The sequence below is a fragment of the Pelobates fuscus genome, chromosome 7, assembly GCF_036172605.1.
Source record: "Pelobates fuscus isolate aPelFus1 chromosome 7, aPelFus1.pri, whole genome shotgun sequence".
In the NCBI taxonomy this organism is placed as follows: domain Eukaryota; kingdom Metazoa; phylum Chordata; class Amphibia; order Anura; family Pelobatidae; genus Pelobates; species Pelobates fuscus.
This window is the reverse complement of record NC_086323.1, coordinates 27,367,038-27,391,334: the sequence shown is the minus strand read 5'-3', so window position 1 is coordinate 27,391,334 and position 24,297 is coordinate 27,367,038. Positions and strand designations below refer to the sequence as shown.

General features: G+C 44.3%; 1 protein-coding gene across 2 annotated transcripts in view; it reads left to right on the top strand.

The window, feature by feature from the left end:
• Positions 1–11,020: 11,020 nt before the first annotated feature.
• Positions 11,021–24,297, top strand: part of TUT4 (terminal uridylyl transferase 4) — a 47,605-nt gene continuing 34,328 nt past the window's right edge. The window contains exons 1-2 of one of the 2 annotated variants that reach the window (XM_063427828.1): positions 11,021–11,039; positions 23,578–23,668. The gene's annotated coding sequence lies outside the window, so the exon portion shown is untranslated. Of the gene's footprint in view, positions 11,040–12,856; positions 13,172–23,577; positions 23,681–24,297 lie in introns of those variants that run through there. The other variant, XM_063427827.1, reaches the window with a different exon arrangement.

The following is a 24,297-nucleotide window of genomic DNA, read 5'->3' as shown; positions in this document are numbered from 1 at the left end:
ATCCTTTGACCTTCAGAGATATGGAATCCCAGATATTTGACAGTTGGCAGACACAACTGAGCCTTCTTCCTAGACACCTTGTATCCTGCCTTCCAGAGAATGTGTAGTAGATCGTGCGTTGCTTGCTGACATATTTCTCTTGTGACTGCGGCTATCAACAAGTCATCTACATATTGTAACAATACACACTCTCCTGGGATGGACTCGAAATCCAGTAGATCTTGACTTAGAGCTGAACCAAACAGGGTAGGTGAATTTTTAAACCCTTGGGGCAGTCTCGTCCAAGTCATCTGGCGTTTTGAGCCCGTTACAGCATTTTCCCATTGGAAAGCGAAGATACATTGGCTTTCTGCGGCAATTCGGAGGCAAAAGAAGGCATCTTTGAGGTCTAAGACTGTAAAATAGGTAGCCCCGCCCGGAATTAAAGCAAGCAGGTTATACGGATTGGGCACAACTGGATGTATACTAACAACCGCATCATTGACTGCTCTCAAGTCCTGCACAGGGCGATACTCATCTGTACCGGGCTTTTGAACAGGCAGCAATGGGGTGTTCCAGGGGGAAGTACAGAATTTTAGGATACCATACCGTATGAACTTATCCAGATAAGATTGAATGTTCTTCTTAGCCTTCTGCCGAATGTGATATTGTCGTAGGCTCACTGGATAAACCCCAAGTTTTAGTTCGATTTTAATAGGTGGAATATTGCGGGCCAGTCCTGGTGGGTTGTTCTCTGCCCAAACTCCTGGTATGTTGAATAAGGATTCATCACTCCTAGGGTTTTGGCTAGTCAACGCTGTATAAAGCCGCCACTCTTCTTCCTTTGGTATGGATAATGTCATAATACCTGAAGGTCCATTAAACTTTAAGGATGTTGTTCCGTTTGGTAGGAACGTAATCTGCGCTTGTAATTTGGATAGCATATCACGTCCCAACAATTGGACTGGACATTCAGGCATGTAAAGGAATTGATGTTTTACTACGTGGCCTCCCAATGTACAGAGTCGACTTTTAAGAACCGGTTTTGCAGCACTTCTTCCAGTTGCTCCTATCACGGTAATAGTTCTTCCAGATGGAGGAGCAACTAGGTTAGTCACCACTGAATGTTCAGCACCAGTGTCGATCATGAATGCACTCCTTTTTCCCCCTATTGATACATCGACCATAGGCTCCGCTCGACCAAGGGGGATGGAGCCCGGTCGGTATCAATAGTCTTCCATGACCGTGTCAGCCAATCCTACAAAGTCCCTACCTTCTCTATCGCGGGACCTTTGCGCTGCGGGATAGTACCTGTCTTCTCTTACACTTCCTCTGTTACCATTACTCCCTCCGGGGCCTCCTCTACCTCTCGCTCTGCCTCTAAAGTTTCCATAACCTGCCCTGGGTGGGTCTCTCTCGTACTGCTCTCTTTTCGGACACTCGCTTCTCCAATGCCCTTCTTCTCTGCAATACGCGCACTGATTCCTACTCAGGGGCTCCCTATTCCACCTACTATCGCCTCTATCTGGGCCCCGTCTATCTACGCCTGCGATCGCTACCGCTAACATATCCGCCTTTTTACGCATCTTGCGCTCTTCCTCTTTCTTACTTTCTGATTCCCTATTCATATATACCTTATTTGCTACCTCCATTAGTTGGGTGATAGACATTCCTGCAAACCCTTCTAACTTCTGTAGCTTGCGCTTGATATCCCCGTAGGCTTGGCTGACAAAGGCAGAGTTTACCATTCGGGAATTCTCGGTATCTTCCGGATTAAAGGGGGTATACAGGCGGTATGCCTCCAATAATCGGTCATAAAAGACACTGGGCGCTTCATCACTTTTCTGAATCACCTCAACTGTCTTCGACATATTTATGGCTTTCTTCCCTCCGGCTCTCATGCCAGCAATTATAGCGTCTCTATAGGCTTTTAGTTGGACCATATCTGCACCATTAACATTCCATTCGGGATCGGTATTAGGATAATGTGTTGCGGTCCATGCTGCTGGATTGGCTTGGTTTAAAGTAGGGCTTCTTCCTCTAGCGCTTTAATGGCCACTTGATTAATCCTAGTCCTCTCCTCATTATTAAACAATGTCATTAATAATTGCTGGCAATCAGCCCAGGTTGGATTATGCGTCTGGACTATCGAGGTGAACAGGTCGGTCATGGCTTGTGGTTTCTCAGTATAAGAGGAATTGTGGGTCTTCCAATTCAAGAGATCGGTAGTCGTGAACGGGACATATACGAAGACTGGGTCAGCATACACCATTTGACCTAAAGCATCAAGATAAGCTGACCCAGGATTCAAACGAAGAGGCATTTGGTAATGTTTGGGTTGTTGGGTACCGGTCAGTTGTCGGGTTAGTATAGGGCTTCGTGGAGGGGCGTCGGTTATGGGTTCCGGTCGGGGGGTAAATAAGACGTGGGGATGTAGAGGCTCTATTGAGGGGAAGGCCGGTAAATAGAATATTCCGAGCCGGGCTAGAAGAAGCCTGACCGGAAACTTGAAGTGGCGCCAAATCAGGATAATTGGGTTTAACGGGGGTTGGTTCCGGAAGGGGAGGTTTAGTATGGCGGGGGGTGGATTCTGAACTGGAGGAGGAAGCAGATGGGGACAATGGGGGAGGGGGTGTGGAACTTCCTGTACTTGTATCACTTCCCCTTGCAGGGAAGTAAGGGGGCGGCATAGGGATATCGGACTCAGGGGGCGTGTCCAAAATGGGCGTAACCATAGCCCTAGTGGACAAACGATTCCTGGCCACCATGAGGCGACATTGCTCCTCGTGGCATATCCGGATCCATCTTGGCGAGTCGTTTACGGCCTGCCTCCAACAATCAATGTATGGAAACTGTCCGTAAAGTTCAGGCCTACCTGATACAGCCACGTGTACACGCTGTACCAGATTTGGATCCAAACTGCCACGTGGCGGCCATGCCGCAACCAAAGTAGGCCACTCCCTAGTGCACAAAGTGACCAAACGTACAGAAGACATTTTAACCCCAAAATCACATTTTGTAAATCCCTTTTTAAAATTCTTCACCATACAACCTAAGGGATCCAAAATCGTCGACTCCGACGCGCCCATACTTATCAATGGAGCGTCGTTGACAACGAATACTATACACACGCTCTATTCAACAGTCACACCCGTTCCCTCGGCAACAGCACCACGTGGTACAGTTACCAAGTGAAACGTACACAATAACACAATAAAAACACTCAGGGAATTCCCGTGCACACACAGCTGTTACACCAGTCACTAAGTAATCGATACTATGCCCTTTGGCGAAACTATACAGTCACCCACGCTATAATTCTCTATATATGAATTACCCGTCTATAACACACCCCAGTAACATCGTCTTTTACAAATAGTAGTTACAGTACGGTTAGCATAGGTCAAAGTACAATTTAAGGTCACAATACAATTATTAGTGGTTATGGTGTTAGACATGCATTAGACGACAATGATTAGTACTTATATACAATGTCAGTAAATATACAGGGTTATGGTACCGTGCACTATAATACAGCAACACACTATTAACACTCTCGCTAGACGGCTGAGCTCGCGCTACCTAACAAGATATACACTTTACTAACAATATTTAACACATATACAATCCCAACTAAACTATTGGCCAGTACCTTGATGGACTACCTAAAACTATCTACATCCGTTTTGGTTAGCCACACTGCCCAAGCACCACATATAGCGAACTAGAGGGCGGAATTTACAACAGAACCCTTTTAGTCTTTCTACTCTATCAATAGTCTAGTGGGTTCCAAATTTACACGCCTTCCCACTTAGCCAAGATAGGTTGAGAGCTAGCGGACCGAATTTACACAGACGCCGCTTAGTCTCCCGGTCCCTCCGACCTAGCGACCAAATTGTACACCCTAGAACGCTAGTCTAGACAAGACACCGGTGTCCGGCTAGGGCTATTTACACAGAACCCCGCCTGACTCCAAACCAAATCAAACGGTCTTACTAAAGAGCGTTCGATTGAGCGGTGCGCCTTCGCTCCTTCCCTCCGACAGAGGGGGCAGATTCCATACAAGATTTAACCCCTTATGGGCCTACCGCACAATCGGTATACCCCTAGTGGGTCCGCCGTCTAAAACAGCGGTCGTCTTACCTCCTCGTTCCTGAACCTGAGTTCACGCTCATCGACGGGGACACCCCAGCACTTACTACGTAGAGGCCGATGATCTCCTGGACAACAGACCAGTGGCGCCGAGACGAAGGGAGGTCCACGCAGAAGTTCAGGGGTGCAGCCGTAGAGAACGTGGGCAAAGGTAGACCGTCTCACGCCTCTGCTTCTCAGCTACCGTTGAACGATGAGCTTCCCGGCCAATGCACCAAATGATACCGGAGAAACTGACGGAAGCCAAGCACAGAGAGATGGACACAGGTTTCTTCAGGAAGGAAGAGATTCTTTATTCGGTTCACCGATCGGGACTCAGAGGGACTAATGTCACCAAAATACAACAAGTTCTGAGCCCCGGACAATAGTGCAGGCTCCTTATATAGGCACATAACTCCTCCCATATTAAGCTCCACCCGCACATTCTCTTGACCAATCAATACAAATAAGAATTAACTTCCTGCTTGACCGCATGGCTTGTCCAGCACAATGGAGGAGGGGAATACTACATCCTGTATTCTTGCACATGCTCCGTACACTACTGATCGTATCTTGCCACGTGCAACTAACTGATCGATACGTCAGCATATGCACGTACACATGCCACGTGGTAATCTCGGCCTACTAAATTTATTTTTACCGAGATTCCACCACAGTGAAATGTGTGTGTGTGAGGGGTGCAGTGTGTGTAGGGGTGCAGTATGTGAGGGATGAGAGCTATATTGAGGTGTTGCCATGATAACCCTAGGCAATTCTCTGACCTGCCTACTTGTGGAGGGAACACACTGCCTTCTGTAGTGTGTGAAAGGTGCAATGTGTGTGTGTGAGGGGTGCAGTGTGTGTAGGGGTGCAGTGTGTTAGGGATGAGAGCTATATTGAAGCGTTGCCATGATAACCCTCTGACCTGCCTACTCGTGGAGGGAACACACAGCCTCTGGGGTCCTTCCTCCCTTCTTCTGCAGCAGCGAACTGCCCGGAGGCCATTGCGGGAAATATTTGATCTCCCCACCGGCCCGAGAAGAATGACATCGAGACTGGGTCTGCATTGGCCGGCAGGAGAGATGAAAAGATCTCCCCTGTCTGTCTCATCTCATGGGCATCGCTAGGGGCCCCTATACTTGTGGGGCTCCGGTTAACTGCCCAGCATGCTCATGTGGAAAGAGGGCCCTGCCCCCCACACCAAAAAAAATATATATCATCTTTTCACAATAAGGAGTGCTGGAAATCTTTTTTGTTTATCCTTTGATACTTATACAGGAAGGAGGAACAGGAGTCATTGCAGCCTTAAAGCGGCACTGTCATGCCGAACTTACCTTTCCCAAATTGATTCCTCTTCTCTCCCTCTCTCAGGATCTGTTCTTCTTTTCTTCCTATCTGCTATAGTTTTCTTTAAAACTTAAGAAAAAGTAGGGACTATTTCTCTTCTGGAGGTTTCCTACGTAGTGACCAGCGGTGACCAGCGGAGGAGCAAAGTGTGCTTCGTTTCCGGTGGTCACAGCAATTTTCCCATGATCCTTAGCTTTCCTCCCTGTTCCCACGATGCTTCCTGTCACTTAGACAGGACACCGGCAAAACTGTCGAATTGCGTTCTAACAGTTTCTCCATTCTTGTTAGAACGCAATTCGGGACTTTGTTCGGATCGGAATTTCATTCGAATGAATGAAACTCCGATCCTATTCATTGCTGTGGCTGCATCTTGCAGCCGCTTAGTAGATAACTCCCTAATTCCCACGGTATCAGGGAGCTATCTACTAAAAGGCTGAAAGACCTAAATTGGTCTTTCAGCCAAATTTACTAACACTAAGTAAAAATGACTTGGTATTAGTAAATAATATGCCCCTACTCGCTATACCGCGAGTAGGGGCATGTCTAGTAAGCAGTGAGCAGCCTGTGGCTGCTCACTGTAAAAAAAAAAACACACACAAAAAAAACAAACCTATTGGCCCCAGCCCTACTGTCCTGCCCCCACCCCTGGGGGCTATAAATCACAATGGACCTATCGTCCACCCCCCGCCCCCACCCCTGCGCGGCGGGTGGGTGCCCTAAATAAGGATAAGGGGGGGACCTACTGTCCTCTCCCCGGCCCCCACCCCTGAGCGGTGGGTGGGGGCCCTAAAAAACAATAAGAGGGGGAGGACCTACTGTTCTCCCCCTCTGGCCCCCACCCCTGAGAGGTGGGTGGGGCCCTATATAAGAATGGTGAGGGGGGGGGACCTACTGTCCTCCCCCCTGAGTGGTGGGTGGGGGCCCTAAAAAACAATAAGAGGGGGAGGACGTACTGTCCTCCCCCTCTGGCCCCCACTCCTGAGAGGTGGGTGGGGGCCCTATATAAGAATGGTGGGGGGGGGACCTACTGTCCTCCCTCCCTGGCCCCCACCCCTGAGCGGTGGGTGGGGGCCCTAAAAAACAATAAGGGGGGAACTACTGTCCTCCCCCTCTGGCCCTCACCCCTGAAAGGTGGGTGGGGGCCCTAAAAATCAATAAGGGGGGGACCTACTGTCTTCCCCCCAGGCCCCCACCCCTGAGCGGTGGGTGGGGGCCCTAAAAACAATAAGGGGGGGCCTACTGTCCTCCCCCTCTGGCCCCCACCCGTGAAAGTTGGGTGGGGGCCCTAAAAATCAATAAGGGGGAGGACCTACTGTCCTCCCCCCCGGCCCCCACCCCTGAGCGGTGGGTGGGGGCCCTATATAAGAATGGTGAGGGGGGGGACCTACTGTCCTCCCCCCTGAGCGGTGGGTGGGGGCCCTAAAAAACAATAAGAGGGGGAGGACCTACTGTCCTCCCCCTCTGGCCCCCACTCCTGAGAGGTGGGTGGGGGCCCTATATAAGAATGGTGGGGGGGACCTACTGTCCTCCCTCCCTGGCCCCCACCCCTGAAAGGTGGGTGGGGGCCCTAAAAATCAATAAGTGGGGGACCTACTGTCTTCCCCCCAGGCCCCCACCCCTGAGCGGTGGGTGGGGGCCCTACTAAAAACAATAAGGGGGGACCTACTGTCCTCCCCCCCCCGGCCCCCACCCATGAGCGGTGGGTGGGGGCCCTATATAAGAATGGTGGGGGGGGACCTACTGTCCTCCCCCCTGGCCCCCACCCCTGAGCGGTGGGTGGGGGCCCTAAAAAACAATAAGGGGGACCTACTGTCCTCCCCCCCCCGGCCCCCACCCCTGAGCGGTGGGTGGGGGCCCTAAATAAGGATAAGGGGGGGGACCTACTGTCCTCTCCCCGGCCCCCACCCCTGAGCGGTGGGTGGGGGCCCTAAAAAACAAATAAAAACGGGCGGGTGGAGGACAGTAGGTCCCCCCCTCATTATTTTTATGGCCCCCACCCAACGCTCACGGGTGTGGGCGGGGGGAGGACAGTGGGTCCCCACCCTCATTATTTTTATGGCCCCCACCCAACGCTCACAGGTGGGGGCGGGGGGAGGACAGTAGGTCCCCCCCATTGTGATTTATTTCCCCCACCCACCGCGCAGGGGTGGGGACGGGGACGGGAGGACAGTAGGTCGTCCCCCCCTCATTATTTTTATGGCCCCCACCCACCGCGCAGGGGTGGGGGCCGGATAATAGGTTTTGTTTTTTTACAGTGAGCAGCCACAGGCTGCTCACTGTTTAGTGGACATGCCCCTACTCGCGGTATAGCGGGTAGGGGCATTGGGGAGATTTTAATCTCCCTTGTGCTATTATGGGGGTCATATTGACCCCCATAGAGTGAGGAGGGTACCTGGGGGGCTTATGAAGTGGCGGGGAGCACTGCTCCCTGCCGCTTCTATCTGTACATATTACAAGGAGGGAGCTGCGTGCTGGTAGCTCCCTCCTTGTAATAAACCGAACGAACAAACGAACACTGATACTCAATGTTTGTTTGTTCGTCTGATTTTTCTATTCATTCATTCGTCTGTCTGATGAATGAATAGATGAAATTCCCGTTCGCATGTCCAGGTGTTTCACTGGGCATGTGCGGGAATCTCACAGGCTATCTAGTGTGGGCAGATGACGTGTCCCACAGGGACTTCACTTACCCACACAAAGATGGCGGCGCCCTGAATAAAGATCGGGGCAGAAAATAAAGATTCAAAATAGGTAATCTGGGGGGTTTAGGGGCATTTGGGGGTGACTAGGGGGTCAATTGGATGTAGTGGAGGCGGGAGGGGGGTTAAAAAAAAAACCCGGATTCGGCCATGACAGTGCCGCTTTAAAGGATCACAATAGGGTCAGGAACACAAACATGTATTCCTGACCCTATAGTGTTAAAACCACCATCTAGCCCCCTGGGCCCCTCATGCCTCCATAAATATAGCAAAATCTTACTGTATTCAAGCCAGAAGCTGTTACTCTGCATGCTGTTAGCCTAAAAAAAAAACAAGCTGTATGCTGACATCATCAGATGCTTCCCCATAGGATTGGCTGAGACTGACAAAGAGGCAGATCCGCAGAGCCAGCATGATTCAAACACAGCCGTGGCCAATCAGCATCTCCTCATAGAGATGAATTGAATCAATGCATCTGAAAAGTTCAGTGTCTGCATGCAGAGGGTGGAGATACTGAATGTTTGGATGCATTTTAGGCAGCCATGACCCAGGAAGGATGTCTAACAGCCATCTGAGGAGTGGCCAGTGCAGTTACCACTAGGCTGTAATGTAAACACTGCATTTTCTCTGAAAAGACAGTGTTTACAGCAAAAAGCCTGAAGGTAATGATTCTACTCACCAGAACAAATTCAATAAGCTGTAGTTGTTCTGGTGACTATAGTGTCCCTTTAACCCCTTAAGGACACATGACATGTGTGACATGTCATGATTCCCTTTTATTCCAGAAGTTTGGTCCTTAAGGGGTTAATTTAGAACAAGAACAATGTATCTCATTTAAGCAGACTGATTTCTTAACAAATTTATTGTAATTTAAAGGAACACTATAGTGTTAGAAATACAAAACTGTATTCCAAATATTCTAGTGTCCCTCTACCCCAGTGCTCCAAATATATTGTTAAAGGAACACTATAATGTGAGGAATACAATTGTGTATTACTGACTCTATAGTGTTAAAAACACGATTTAGTTTCCCCTCCCCTCCATGCCACTCCTGCGCTGGTTCTACCCCAGCCTTGCCTCCTTGGCTGAGATCATCAGAATTGATGATATTATCCAATTTAATGCTCTCCTAAAGGAAATTATTCAGAGGCTATTGCGCATGCAGAGCGCTGCGCCAATCTGCATCTCCTCATAGAGATGCATTGAATCACTGCATCTCAATAGGTAAAGTTCAGCGCCTCCATGCAGAGTGTGGAGACGATGAACGCCAGAGCTTCATGTTGTGCAGCACTGACCCAGGAAGCACCTCTAGCGGCTGTCTGAGTGACTGCCACTGGAGATGTCCCTAGGCAGCAATGTAAACACTGCCTTTTCTATTAAAGGGCAGTGTTTACATTAAAATGCCTGCAGGGACATGCTATACTCACCAGGACAACTACATTAAGCTGTAGTTGTTCTGGTGACTATAGTGTTCCTTTAAACTTTATTCCCATACACTGTTATTAGTAAGCCACCTAACATTTCTCAGAACAGACCAGCCCTGGCCACACCTCTAAAATTAAAGTGTCCCTCTTTATCCATCTGAAAATTTGGGAGGTATGTAATTACAGTAACTACTATATATGTGCTGAAATTGATGTGACAGAGATAGGGTTGCCAGATCCTTCATGTTTTCCTGGATACATCGAATTAAAGGTATAAATTTTTATGTGCAACATACCACCCGACCATCCTGCATTCATAAGAACAGTCCTGATTTTGCACAGATACACACTGTTAACAGGCTGGCCCCTAACAAACTTGGTCCCCCATTCATATTTTCATAATGTAGGGAGAAAAAGAACAGTGCTGTTTGTAGAATTCAAATTGGGAAATCCAGTCATGAATTGTGTATTCTGCAGGGCAGAACTTTTCATGTGTTGCACATCAACATGTATAAGTGATATTTGTGAAGGTAAACATAACGGATCTGATGATTATTTGTTTTGCCTACTTATTGCTTATATGATCGTTCTTTGCGGATATTTAACATGTTATAAACTGCAATTGCAATGAAACATTCCAGAATCAACAGCTACATTTAATTGGTTAACATGGTAACTGTGTCAATAATACAACTTCTATCCATCTTTGGTAAACTGGAGCAAAGTCTGAATCCATTTCTCAACATAATGGGGAGACTTCTGAAAGCATTTCAGGTCATTCAAGAGAGTTTCCTATTTGAGGCAAATTTGGAGATGGGATGACAAGCAGGTTATTCACTAAGAGTATAAGGAATTCCATCTGAATTTAACATTTTAGCTCAATACACAAATTCGAAAAACATCTGTATCAAATGTTCTTTCAGTTATGAAACGTTGGCCTGAAATTTGTTATTAACTTTTAATAATTCACATTTAATACAATTTTTAACTTTGGGAATTTAGCAGCAAATCTGCCAAACAACTGCTTTAAAATTGTAACTTAGAATTTGGATTTTAGAGAATAATCACTTTTTTCACTATGCTGCCTATTGGATTCCATAGCTGCCAATTTTGGCAAGGTTATTCCATTGTAGCCCAATCAATCAGAGCGCTTTGACAGGCAAGTCTCATTTCTCATTAGGTGGGAAAATTCCTTGCAATCTAACCAATCAGAGCGAGTTCAAAGTGTGGGAAAACCTTTATAAGGGTTCCCTTAGGTTGAAAGCTTAGTCTGTGGGTAGCCCTGAAAGGGCTCACATGAGTTTTAAGGGGGGTGGTGGTTGTTTTGCGTCGTGGTTTTTATTTCTTCGTCGGGTTTTATTTATTTTTATTTGGGGTTTTTACATTTTTAAACTTGGCACCAGAATGAAATACTTTTTAAGGGGCTGAAAAAAGAAAATTAGTAGAAAGACTTCTGTAGGTAAGTGTTTTTTTTGTTTATAGGTATTCAATTTATTGTCCCCCTCACTATTGGGGTGAGGGGGTAGGTAGGGCATAACTCTTATTGGTAGTGGGGTTATCTGGAACCTTGCGGAAACTTTGCCAGTGGATAGGAGTAAGGTGCTAGTGGACAAATGGCATATCCATCCCCTCTTTATCACCTCTAATAACACCAGCAGGAGTCCATGAGTAGGGGTTGAACAGTGGCCACCTTTTGCCCATGAGTGTTGGCTGGGGGGGAAGGCAGTGGCATGCACCCACCTTTTGCCTATGAATGTGGTCTTACGGGAGGCAGTGGTATGCAGCCACCTTTTGCCCATGAGTGGGGCTGGGGGGGGAGGCAGTGGCATGCACCCACCTTTTGCCCATGAGTGGGGCTGGGGGGGAGGCAGTGGCATGCACCCACCTTTTGCCCATGAGTGGGGGCTGGGGGGGGAGGCAGTGGCATGCAGCCACCTTTTGCCCATGAGTGGGGGCTGGGGGGGGAGGCAGTGGCATGCAGCCACCTTTTGCCCATGAGTGGGGGCTGGGGGGGGAGGCAGTGGCATGCAGCCACCTTTTGCCCATGAGTGGGGGCTGGGGGGGGAGGCAGTGGCATGCAGCCACCTTTTGCCCATGAGTGGGGGCTGGGGGGGGAGGCAGTGGCATGCAGCCACCTTTTGCCCATGAGTGGGGGCTGGGGGGGGAGGCAGTGGCATGCAGCCACCTTTTGCCCATGAGTGGGGGCTGGGGGGGGGAGGCAGTGGCATGCAGCCACCTTTTGCCCATGAGTGGGGCTGGGGGGGGGAGGCAGTGGCATGCACCCACCTTTTGCCCATGAGTGGGGCTGGGGGGGGGCAGTGGCATGCACCCACCTTTTGCCCATGAGTGGGGGCTGGGGGGGAGAGGCAGTGGCATGCAGCCACCTTTTGCCCATGAGTGGGGGCTGGGGGGGAGAGGCAGTGGCATGCAGCCACCTTTTGCCCATGAGTGGGGGCTGGGGGGGAGAGGCAGTGGCATGCAGCCACCTTTTGCCCATGAGTGGGGGCTGGGGGGGAGAGGCAGTGGCATGCAGCCACCTTTTGCCCATGAGTGGGGGCTGGGGGGGAGAGGCAGTGGCATGCAGCCACCTTTTGCCCATGAGTGGGGGCTGGGGGGGAGAGGCAGTGGCATGCAGCCACCTTTTGCCCATGAGTGGGGGCTGGGGGGGAGAGGCAGTGGCATGCAGCCACCTTTTGCCCATGAGTGGGGGCTGGGGGGGAGAGGCAGTGGCATGCAGCCACCTTTTGCCCATGAGTGGGGGCTGGGGGGGAGAGGCAGTGGCATGCAGCCACCTTTTGCCCATGAGTGGGGGCTGGGGGGGAGAGGCAGTGGCATGCAGCCACCTTTTGCCCATGAGTGGGGGCTGGGGGGGAGAGGCAGTGGCATGCAGCCACCTTTTGCCCATGAGTGGGGGCTGGGGGGGAGAGGCAGTGGCATGCAGCCACCTTTTGCCCATGAGTGGGGGCTGGGGGGGAGAGGCAGTGGCATGCAGCCACCTTTTGCCCATGAGTGGGGGCTGGGGGGGAGAGGCAGTGGCATGCAGCCACCTTTTGCCCATGAGTGGGGGCTGGGGGGGAGAGGCAGTGGCATGCAGCCACCTTTTGCCCATGAGTGGGGGCTGGGGGGAGGCAGTGGCATGCACCCACCTTTTGCCCATGGGTAGAGGATATCTGAGTTCCCTCTCACTATATGCCATCTGAATGCCACCAGCCGACCCCCTGCTCCCCTCTGCCTGTCAGTGGCAGCCCTGGCCCCGCCCCCGCTCCCATCGTGCAGTGCGCGGCGGACATGGCGGCCGTGTGAACTGTGTGTTCGGGGCCTGCACAGCGGGAAGAGCCGGACATGGCGGCCCCGCGCACGCTTCGCGCTTAGCGCCCACCGGGGGGCAGTTACCCGTCGCGGCCTAGCGAGCCCCGGTCTCTGGTAGGCGCCCTGCCTGCGTGGGCCCGGGCTTGTTTTGAGGAGAGCTCGAGGACCGGGAGGGGGCGGCCTGGAGGTGTGTCTGTGTTTACAGTGTGAGTTCTGTCCAGCTGCTGGGACTACACGGGCAGCACTGTGGCTGAGCATCATGGGAGCTGGAGTCCATAGCAGGTCAGCCCTCCCTGAGCTACAGGGACCTGTGGTGTCTCTGCAGGAGCTCTGTGAGCTTTGTTTGTTTGTTTGTTTTGTTTGTCCATGTGGGAGTGTCTGCATCCAGGGGCGAGATTGTCCCATCCCCCTTTATTAAATCACTATATTCAGATTGCCCTATCCCCATTTATTAAATCATTCTATTCAGATTGCCCTATCCCCCTTTATTAAATCACTATATTCAGATTGCCCTATCCCCATTTATTAAATCATTCTATTCAGATTGCCCTATCCCCCTTTATTAAATCACTATATTCAGATTGCCCTATACCCCTTTATTAAATCATTCTATTCAGATTGCCCTATCCCCTTTATTAAATCATTCTATTCAGATTGCCCTATCCCCTTTATTAAATCATTCTATTCAGATTGTCCTATCCCCCTTTATTAAATCATTCTATTCAGATTGCCCTATCCCCCTTTATTAAATCATTCTATTCAGATTGCCCTATCCCCCTTTATTAAATCATTATATTCAGATTGCCCTATCCCCCTTTATTAAATCACTATATTCAGATTGCCCTATCCCCATTTATTAAATCACTATATTCAGATTGCCCTATCCCCATTTATTAAATCACTATATTCACATTGCCCTATCCCCATTTATTAAATCACTATATTCACATTGCCCTATCCCCATTTATTAAATCACTATATTCAGATTGCCCTATCCCCATTTATTAAATCACTCTATTCAGATTGCCCTATCCCCATTTATTAAATCATTATATTCAGATTGCCCTATCCCCCTTTATTAAATCATTCTATTCAGATTGCCCTATCCCCCTTTATTAAATCACTATATTCAGATTGCCCTATCCCCATTTATTAAATCACTCTATTCAGATTGCCCTATCCCCCTTTATTAAATCATTCTATTCAGATTGCCCTATCCCCCTTTATTAAATCATTATATTCAGATTGCCCTATCCCCCTTTATTAAATCACTATATTCAGATTGCCCTATCCCCATTTATTAAATCACTATATTCAGATTGCCCTATCCCCATTTATTAAATCACTATATTCACATTGCCCTATCCCCATTTATTAAATCACTATATTCACATTGCCCTATCCCCATTTATTAAATCACTATATTCAGATTGCCCTATCCCCATTTATTAAATCACTCTATTCAGATTGCCCTATCCCCATTTATTAAATCATTATATTCAGATTGCCCTATCCCCCTTTATTAAATCATTCTATTCAGATTGCCCTATCCCCCTTTATTAAATCACTATATTCAGATTGCCCTATCCCCATTTATTAAATCACTCTATTCAGATTGCCCTATCCCCCTTTATTAAATCATTCTATTCAGATTGCCCTATCCCCCTTTATTAAATCATTATATTCAGATTGCCCTATCCCCCTTTATTAAATCACTATATTCAGATTGCCCTATCCCCATTTATTAAATCACTATATTCAGATTGCCCTATCCCCATTTATTAAATCACTATATTCACATTGCCCTATCCCCATTTATTAAATCACTATATTCACATTGCCCTATCCCCATTTATTAAATCACTATATTCAGATTGCCCTATCCCCATTTATTAAATCACTCTATTCAGATTGCCCTATCCCCATTTATTAAATCATTATATTCAGATTGCCCTATCCCCCTTTATTAAATCATTCTATTCAGATTGCCCTATCCCCATTTATTAAATCACTATATTCAGATTGCCCTATCCCCATTTATTAAATCATTCTATTCAGATTGCCCTATCCCCATTTATTAAATCACTATATTCAGATTGCCCTATCCCCCTTTATTAAATCACTATATTCAGATTGCCCTATCCCCCTTTATTAAATCACTATATTCAGATTGCCCTATCCCCCTTTATTAAATCACTATATTCAGATTGCCCTATCCCCCTTTATTAAATCACTATATTCAGATTGCCCTATCCCCCTTTATTAAATCACTATATTCAGATTGCCCTATCCCCCTTTATTAAATCATTATATTCAGATTGCCCTATCCCCCTTTATTAAATCACTATATTCAGATTGCCCTATCCCCCTTTATTAAATCACTATATTCAGATTGCCCTATCCCCCTTTATTAAATCACTATATTCAGATTGCCCTATCCCCCTTTATTAAATCATTATATTCAGATTGCCCTATCCCCCTTTATTAAATCACTATATTCAGATTGCCCTATCCCCCTTTATTAAATCACTATATTCAGATTGCCCTATCCCCATTTATTAAATCACTATATTCAGATTGCCCTATCCCCATTTATTAAATCACTATATTCAGATTGCCCTATCCCCATTTATTAAATCACTATATTCAGATTGCCCTATCCCCCTTTATTAAATCATTATATTCAGATTGCCCTATCCCCCTTTATTAAATCATTATATTCAGATTGCCCTATCCCCCTTTATTAAATCATTATATTCAGATTGTCCTATCCCCATTTATTAAATCACTATATTCAGATTGCCCTATCCCCCTTTATTAAATCATTATATTCAGATTGCCCTATCCCCCTTTATTAAATCATTATATTCAGATTGCCCTATCCCCCTTTATTAAATCATTATATTCAGATTGCCCTATCCCCCTTTATTAAATCATTATATTCAGATTGTCCTATCCCCCTTTATTAAATCATTATATTCAGATTGTCCTATCCCCATTTATTAAATCACTATATTCAGATTGCCCTATCCCCCTTTATTAAATCACTATATTCAGATTGCCCTATCCCCCTTTATTAAATCATTATATTCAGATTGCCCTATCCCCCTTTATTAAATCATTATATTCAGATTGCCCTATCCCCCTTTATTAAATCATTATATTCAGATTGCCCTATCCCCCTTTATTAAATCATTATATTCAGATTGCCCTATCCCCCTTTATTAAATCACTATATTCAGATTGCCCTATCCCCCTTTATTAAATCACTATATTCAGATTGCCCTATCCCCATTTATTAAATCACTATATTCAGATTGCCCTATCCCCATTTATTAAATCACTATATTCAGATTGCCCTATCCCCCTTTATTAAATCACTATATTAAGATTGTCCTATCCCCCTTTATTAAATCATTATATTCAGATTGCCCTATCCCCCTTTATTAAATCACTATATTCAGATTGCCCTATCCCCCTTTATTAAATCATTATATTCAGATTGCCCTATCCCCCTTTATTAAATCACTATATTCAGATTGCCCTATCCCCCTTTATTAAATCATTATATTCAGATTGCCCTATCCCCCTTTATTAAATCATTATATTCAGATTGTCCTAGCCACATTTGTTAAATCATTAGATTCACATTGTCCTAGCCCCATTTGTTAAATCACTAGATTCAGATTGTCCTATCCCCATTTATTAAATCATTAGATTCAGATTGTCTTGTATTCACCGGAGATCACGGTTAAAGGGATTTGTACACAACTTGTAGTGTTTTTAGAGATTGTTTATCTAGAATCTGTCCTCATGACATCCCTGTGTTTACACTTAGAATTTATCCACACAATGTCACTGTATTCTCATAATCTGATTATTATATTATATATTCTGATAATCTGTCCTGATATCAGTTTATAAGTAATCAGTTTATGGCACTTCATGCCACGGTTTTATTTTGTTTAAATTATTTCTGCATGATGTCGCTGTGTATTTTATTTGTAAATTGCCCACCTGATATCACTGATTCTCAACAGATGTTGTCCATGTTGTGTTACTGTGTTTATATTTTGTTTAGAATCTTGTCAGCCCGTTACCATGTTTATATAAGTTCTGTCCACATGATGTCACTGCTGCTGTATTGGTTATCTGTGCCTCTGTGTTTACATTCTGTCTGCATCATGCTGTATCTCATGTTAATTCTACTTTTGACTTGTGGGCCTGAGAGATAATTAGGGTGACTGTTTATTGAAAGTGGGTTGTGGTAGTGTGACCCAACTAACCCAAAAGCCTTAATTGGGTTAGATTTTATGCTGGATGAAAATAAATAAAATGTTGAGGCTTGACTTTGTAAGGTGGTAATTTCTAGTTATATCAGTAAATGTAGAAATGTGTGGACTAGTCTCAACAGACATAGATTAATGTAGTACAATATAAGTGCCAAAAAAATTCAAATACACTCTTCTACGTTGTGTCAAATGAGCAATGCTTTATGATGTGGTAAACGTGAAGTGGCTGCTAGTCCACGAAGTAGTTCAAAAAGAGTGTAAAGAGGTCACGGAAGTGCCAGATATGTGCAAAAATGTTTAAGATTTCCCAACATTTTTGCTTTTGGCACTTACTACGTTTACCACTTTTAGTCCTCAATTTAAGATGGCTTGGCATGAATACATACCTGATCTCAGCAGAAAACAAAACACCCAGAGCATTCAATTTGGCTTTAATTTGCAGACGTATGTGTTGCATGCTCTCATATGACTAAAGGGATGTTCTAAGCAACAAAACTTTAGTATGCCCCTGCATTCTTGCTGCTCGATTCAAAGCCATTTAGGAGTGAAATTGTTTTTGTTTATGCAGCCCTGGCTGTGACCCAGCCTCCATGGAAAAATGGTTTCACTTTCAATCAGATCACTAGCATCAGTATTTGCTTTAGAAGTTTATATACTGGTTTTTATTTTTTTATATATATAACTTTACTCACACCTGCTCCTGCAAACTATTAAGAGGACATAAAAAAAATCTAAACTAATCAGACTGTGCAATAAAGGAAGTTCAAAAATTAGATCTGGCTACAGGAAATGTGTAGACTGCACGTCAGCCTGGAGAGGCGTTATTAGGATTCTATAAACAGTGATTTGACTTCAAGTGGCGTTGTCACACCATACATTTTTCCGATCTCTTCCTTTCCTACTTTTTTTCATTTTAATCTTTCTTACTAAAAACATAATACAAAGTAGGGACTACTTTGCCTTGTGTATCATTCCTACGCCTGACTGTTAGACACTGGGCTGAACTAGTGCCAATCCCAATTGGCTCTGTCTATGGAGGATCCGCAGTCTTGCGGGAACCTTCATAGACATCAATGATGTACTCTCGCAGATGCATGAGTACAGCAGTGATAGCAGTGACAGCAGCTCCAGGAGCTGGAGGCCCACAGGAGGAAGATGGCGGCACCCTCATGGTGCAGGTAAGTTGAACTCTAATTTTCTGCCTCCACTGGACACAAACAGCGATGTCACTGTCATTTTAAATTTTATTATTGCTATTTATATAGTGCCAACTTATTCTGCAGCGCTTTACACTATTAACAGGGGACATTTAACAATAAATAAGACATACACAAAATACAGGAACAATAGGTAGATGAGGACCCTGCTCAAACGAGTTTACAGTCAGGGCTCTTTGCAAATTCTGCAAAGCCCCAGATGGTAACAGTGCTAGTTTAATGGCAGATAATTGAGCAGTTGGACTACAGGGGCATGTTCAAAACCTCCTAAAGGCACACTATAGGCACAAAAACAAAGTTGGCTTAATAAAGCGGGTTTGGTGTGTAGACCATGGCCCTGCAGTCTTCCTGCCTGATTATCTGCCATTTAAGCGTTAAATCACTTTTCTTGTACAACTCTAGTCACTCCTCCCTGCATCTGACGTGCACAGCCTTCCTAAACACTTCATATAAAGAGATCTAATGTTAAAACTTCCTTGTATTGAACATCCTGTTAAAATTTTATTTCTAATCTCCTGCTGTTAATAGCAGTCTAGACCCTGCAGGAGCCTTCTGTGTTTAAAGTTCAAATACAGAGCAGGAGATAAAACATCTGAAAATTAAAACATGTTTTTTCACAGCCAGGGTGGTGTGGCTAGGGCTTCATAAACAAATTAAAGCGATTTAACTCTGAAATGGCAGACTTGATCAGTTAGACTGCATGGAGCATGATCTATTAATCAAGACTGCCTTTAGCTAAAGCTGTTTTAGTGCCTATAGTATCACTTAAAGCGGTGGCTTCCAAACCAGTCCTCAGGGCATGCCTACCAGTCCAAGATTTAGGGATTACCCAGTTTTCTAAGGTGTCTTTAGAAAAAAAACCTTAGACACAACTGGGTAATCCCTAGATCCTCTAAGATGGTTGTCTTGGTGCATATCGTGTCCCTTTTAATCATGGTGCCCAACTGCTTATTAGTGATCTTACAATAATTTTCTTGTGGGCTTATAACTGCGTACTGTTTAGAATAGATATTTAGGGGATATTTACTAAACATTAGGTTGCAGTGAAATATTTGAATTAAAGCTGTGGCTAAGAGAATATTTTCAAATAAGCTTTGTTTACGTGCTGCAATTAACCTCAAAACTACTATAATTAGATGCTAACCGAATTAACCACAGGTGTTCACTAAATCTAGATTTCCTCCACTATTTCTGCTTTAATTTGATATTCCCATGTGACTTTCTAACCGTTCATGGTTTGGTGACTAACAAAGGCAGTATTCCCAATCCATGCTTCCTACAAGGTAGATAAAACATCCCTTTGCCCTAGATTAGCGTTGTTATAGCAATTTTGCAGATACATTTGTGCTGGTTTGGGTTAACGAGACTTTGTGAGCCTGTTGTGTACTGCTATGCTTTACAAATCTTTATTGATGTTGGTCTTAATTTTATTCAGACGCACAGGAGTGGGTGGGCTTTATTGAATCTGTGACGTAAAAGAGTGAAGGTTATGGATTTTTCAGGCAGCTAGTAAAATGTACAAAAAGCCCTATAAATGTCATTAAACAGCCCTGCAACACTGCACATTTTAATGGCAGAGTACTTGTATACTGTTATGCTCGTTTAAGAGTGAAATTTTACAAAAATAAGATGACTGTCGGCATTCTGACTAAAGTTTTTTTTTTTTTTTTTCTCAGTCAATAAAATTTAGCAAGTGACAGGCACATTATTTACAGATGACCCACAACTTTAGTGTTGGGTTTGGTAATAAAAAACACTTATCCTAATTGAGTAGATGTACAGTTTCCGCAGAACTTATACCTCTAACCTCTAGTGAGGTTGGTCGATTTAAGACTAACTAGTAGTCTATGTTGCAAATTATCCCAAATAAATCTTCTTGCTGGGGTTGAAGTTGGGATGTTGGACAGAAAATATTTATTGGATTGTGCAATGCTGGACAACATTTTCCTATAGAAAGTCATTTCTCCTGGATCTAAGGAGATGTAGCACAAACCACGTAAACTACCCTAGGCTATTTCTACTCTAGCAAAATTAAGTTCATACTTTGTTCAGACAGAAAATGTTCACCTGGCACCTGTTAATCTCTGAAATAGTGATTAATTACAATTCATCACAATTCTATTGATCCTTAATCCTATGTTGAATAGGTACACCATTCTAGTTGGGGCCTATCTTTATACATGGTCTGGGGCTTCCACATGGCTATAGAAACAATCCCCTAAAGTTCCTTTAACCCTTTCCACTCAGAGAAAATTTCAGTGTTCACCAAATTTATTTATAGAAATCACTTTGTGGGTGTGTTTTTTTTTTTTTTTTTTTTTTTGTTTTTGTTTTTTGTTTTTTTTTTAGTCACCTTAATCCGATAACATTATGTCCCTCTGGGTGAGCCGTACGGTCCTCAAACTTGTATGCTGTTCCTATGTCCCACCAGGTGGGACATACGATCGGAATGCGAAAATTAAAATGTCCCACCATGTGACAGTCGAGGGGAAAGGGTTAAATGGCACTTTGCCATCACTTTACATTCATTATACAATCAATCTTGTACACAATGGCACTTTGCAGTCTTGTTTGTTTTGAGATCGTTCACTTTGCTGCTGAGTCTTTTTTTATATTTATATAAACGTTCAAAAAAAATCTCTTCTAGTTTAGTGATGCAGCTCTAAGAAAAGCAGAAATGTAAAAAATTAACTTTGTTGGAAAGGTGAGTCTGTGATGCTGCCTAGTTAAAGGAACTTTCAGTATTGGCCATTCTACAGACTATGTTTTTTTTCTTTGAAGAATGCATGGCCTCTGGGCTTTTCAAGATGCCTATAGTTGATGGAGGCATTCTTTCTAACAGGTCCACGCAGATACACATGTTAATAACTAATTTTAAGATTAAGTTGCTTGGGTGTTCTTTATTATAAGCAGCTTCTTAATTTCTATGCAATCTTCAAAGCATCATGTAATGATACTGTTAAAGGTTTACTCAAAGCATCCTGATCTAATCAGTGTTATGAAGTGGTCATATTTAAGCTACCTGACTTCACCTTGGGCAGCAGTGTCAAGCCAGCCTGGAGCGAGAGTTTTTGGCTGGCTTATGGCAACTGTCTTTAACACCTGCCTGTAGTGGTTATGAAGCTAGGAGAAACTCTTTGCATGTTTTGCAAACCAAATCTGTCTCCAGCCCTGTCAGTTTAAGACGACTTACACTTCCACCTCACATGTTGGCTCGCTCAACTGAGTAAGTGTCTCAGTATCATGGAAGTGACTTGCAAGTGCTGCTCCTTGGAGTGGGGTCTTGAAAGGTCAAACAGATTGTGATTAACCTTTTGTTGTCATAACTACTTGACAAAGACTGTCCCTTTAAACTGAGAACTAGTCCCACGCCTCCCCCTCTCCTGTTGATATGTTTGTTTTGTCTCTGATACTGTAGTCCTTGGCACTAAATGCATATTTTTTTCTTTAAACAAAAATCCCATGTCTACTAGTCTTTGTTCGATGACCGGCTTTAGTGTGCGTAGGTGGATAAAGCATAGGGAAGAAACATTGCTTATTGATTAGATCACCCTTAGTGCATCTTGAATTAAATAGAATAACACTTTACATTTTTTTTTTTAAATGTTTAATTTTAAAAGGGCATTCCACGTTGGAATGCACTTTGTTTAAATACATGATATATTGTTAGGAAGTGTTGTCCTCCTCCCTCCCCAATTTTAGATCTAAAATGCTCCTACCCCACCCCAGTGTTTTGAAGAAAAGGTCAACCCTGTCAGATATACCTACAAAGTATTGTGTCCAAGAAGGCTATACAGTAAGGGTTAAAATGGGTGACATATTGGCTTCTACAGAAATGGCAGATGACGAACAATGCTTAATCATGCTGGTCAACAAAGTTTTGGAGAGGATCAGATCTGCTCACACCTTTGCTTTGTTCAGCTACATAGGTTGAGTATTCCAACCCGTATTCCCAAACATCTGCATTGCCAGGTTAGACTTTATTTAGAAAGCGCCAACACATTCTGCAGCACTTTACATGGGTACAAGTAAAGACACTGTAAAATTATAAGATTATGATGTTGCGTCCTCTGGTTGGCTCAATGATCCTTTGTCACTGCAGAAGGGGTCAAAACTGTAGAATGGGTAGAGACCTGTCTTTTAGCATTTCCTTTTTTAACACCTTAGCTTAAAAGTGCAATCACCATAGTCCTGGTTTTGCATTGTATGTCTCATAAGATATTCCTATTCCAAGGGAACTTAAAATCTAGGTGAATAGGAGGGGTTGGAAACAGGAGATGTAGGGCTAAAAAGCATTATATCACATGAAATGCCACATTTATTAAGTGGAATGTGTTTGTTACGGAGTTGAGTGTCAAACGCAACTTTTAGGCATATTTGGGGGGGGGGGGGGGGGGGAGAGAGACAAGAACCTGGGACCAGGTGATAATAGGCCCCCTTTCACTGTGGGGGAAAAAAGCCACGTGAGCAGAAGTTAGTGGCACTCTAAACACCATAACCTGCTTCCTGTAGTGATTATGGTGCTAGGTGCCTGGATCTGTCCTGAGTCAAACCATTTTTTGAATAGTTTGACCCTTACCTTGGCTTTCTGGGTGCCCTTGGTCTGGTCTCTCGATGTCTGTAAAGTGGAAGCTGCTACTTGGTGACATCTATCTCTTGTTTGGATGGAATTCATTTGTTGAGAGCCCAGTCCCAATAAGGACAAATGGATATCTATTGTCGAAGTAGGTATATCTGAAGGGGGGCCTGACTACTAGCACCCAGTGAAACCCAGTTAAATGTCAAAACACTTTATTATTAAAAAAAATAAAAAATAAAAAAATTATCTCACTCTAGCTCCAGGCGCTCTAGCATTCTGTAATGGTGATTAGACTGCTCCTTTAAATACCTTAGCAAAGCTAAGAGTAAGAGGTTTCATTTACTCTGTTGTTCTGAAATGTAGGTTTCACTTCTGTCACATGAGTCACTAGTTAAAAGGCTCTTGTGCCTGTGACAGAACAGTTTTTCCACTAGACTAGTGTAATCAGTTAATAAAGCTAGCCTTCTGTGTGAAGCAGCTGTTTGGAAAGGGAGTATGTTCACTGTCATTGTACTGGCAAGTGTTTGTTTTGAATACAATCCACAAACCATGCTGGTGGCTTGCTTACTAAATATGCTTTTTTCTTTTTTCATTTTTCAGGGAGAAATGAGCAAAGTGGCTTCCAGCTTTTATTACAATAAAAAAGAACTTTGCATTTTGTGAAGAAACAGTGATATGTAAAAGATTGAAGGTAACAATTACGGTTAGTGTGAAAGTCCTTTACATTCAATCCTCTTTGAATCTTAACTTTTTTCATAACTTTCTTTTTAAAAATAAATAAATGTTAATCCCTTCTGCCATTTTTGTGTGCCAGGATTTCAATAATTCCTTGAGGTTTGCACAGTATCCAAACTACAAATGTGATGTAAATAAAACTCTTTCCTTCGACCCATGACAACAGTTTATCATTTATGTATGCTTTCAGTTATACAGAGTTGTATCCTACCTACACCCTGTGACTTATTATCTATAATTGCATACTTGCCCAAATAACTTCTTGAGACATTTGCAATATCTAGTGAGGACTAGAGTGATTATGTTTAGAAGAGACTTTAATGTCTATGTACAATAGAAAGTTCTTGTAACAGGACAGGCTTCCGGAGTTGGAAACTTCTTCATTTTTATAAACCCAACCAATATTTTAGACACTGCAAGAAAATATAGCACTTGAATTTAGAGATGCAGAAATGAAGTTCGCCTTTTCCAAAGTATCTTGTAGCTATGACCTTAAAATGCCCAGGTCTTCATAAGATCACTCGTCCATACCTGCTGTCTCATGGCTTTCAATGGGAGATTTTGCAGAAATTCCTGGTTTGCGGT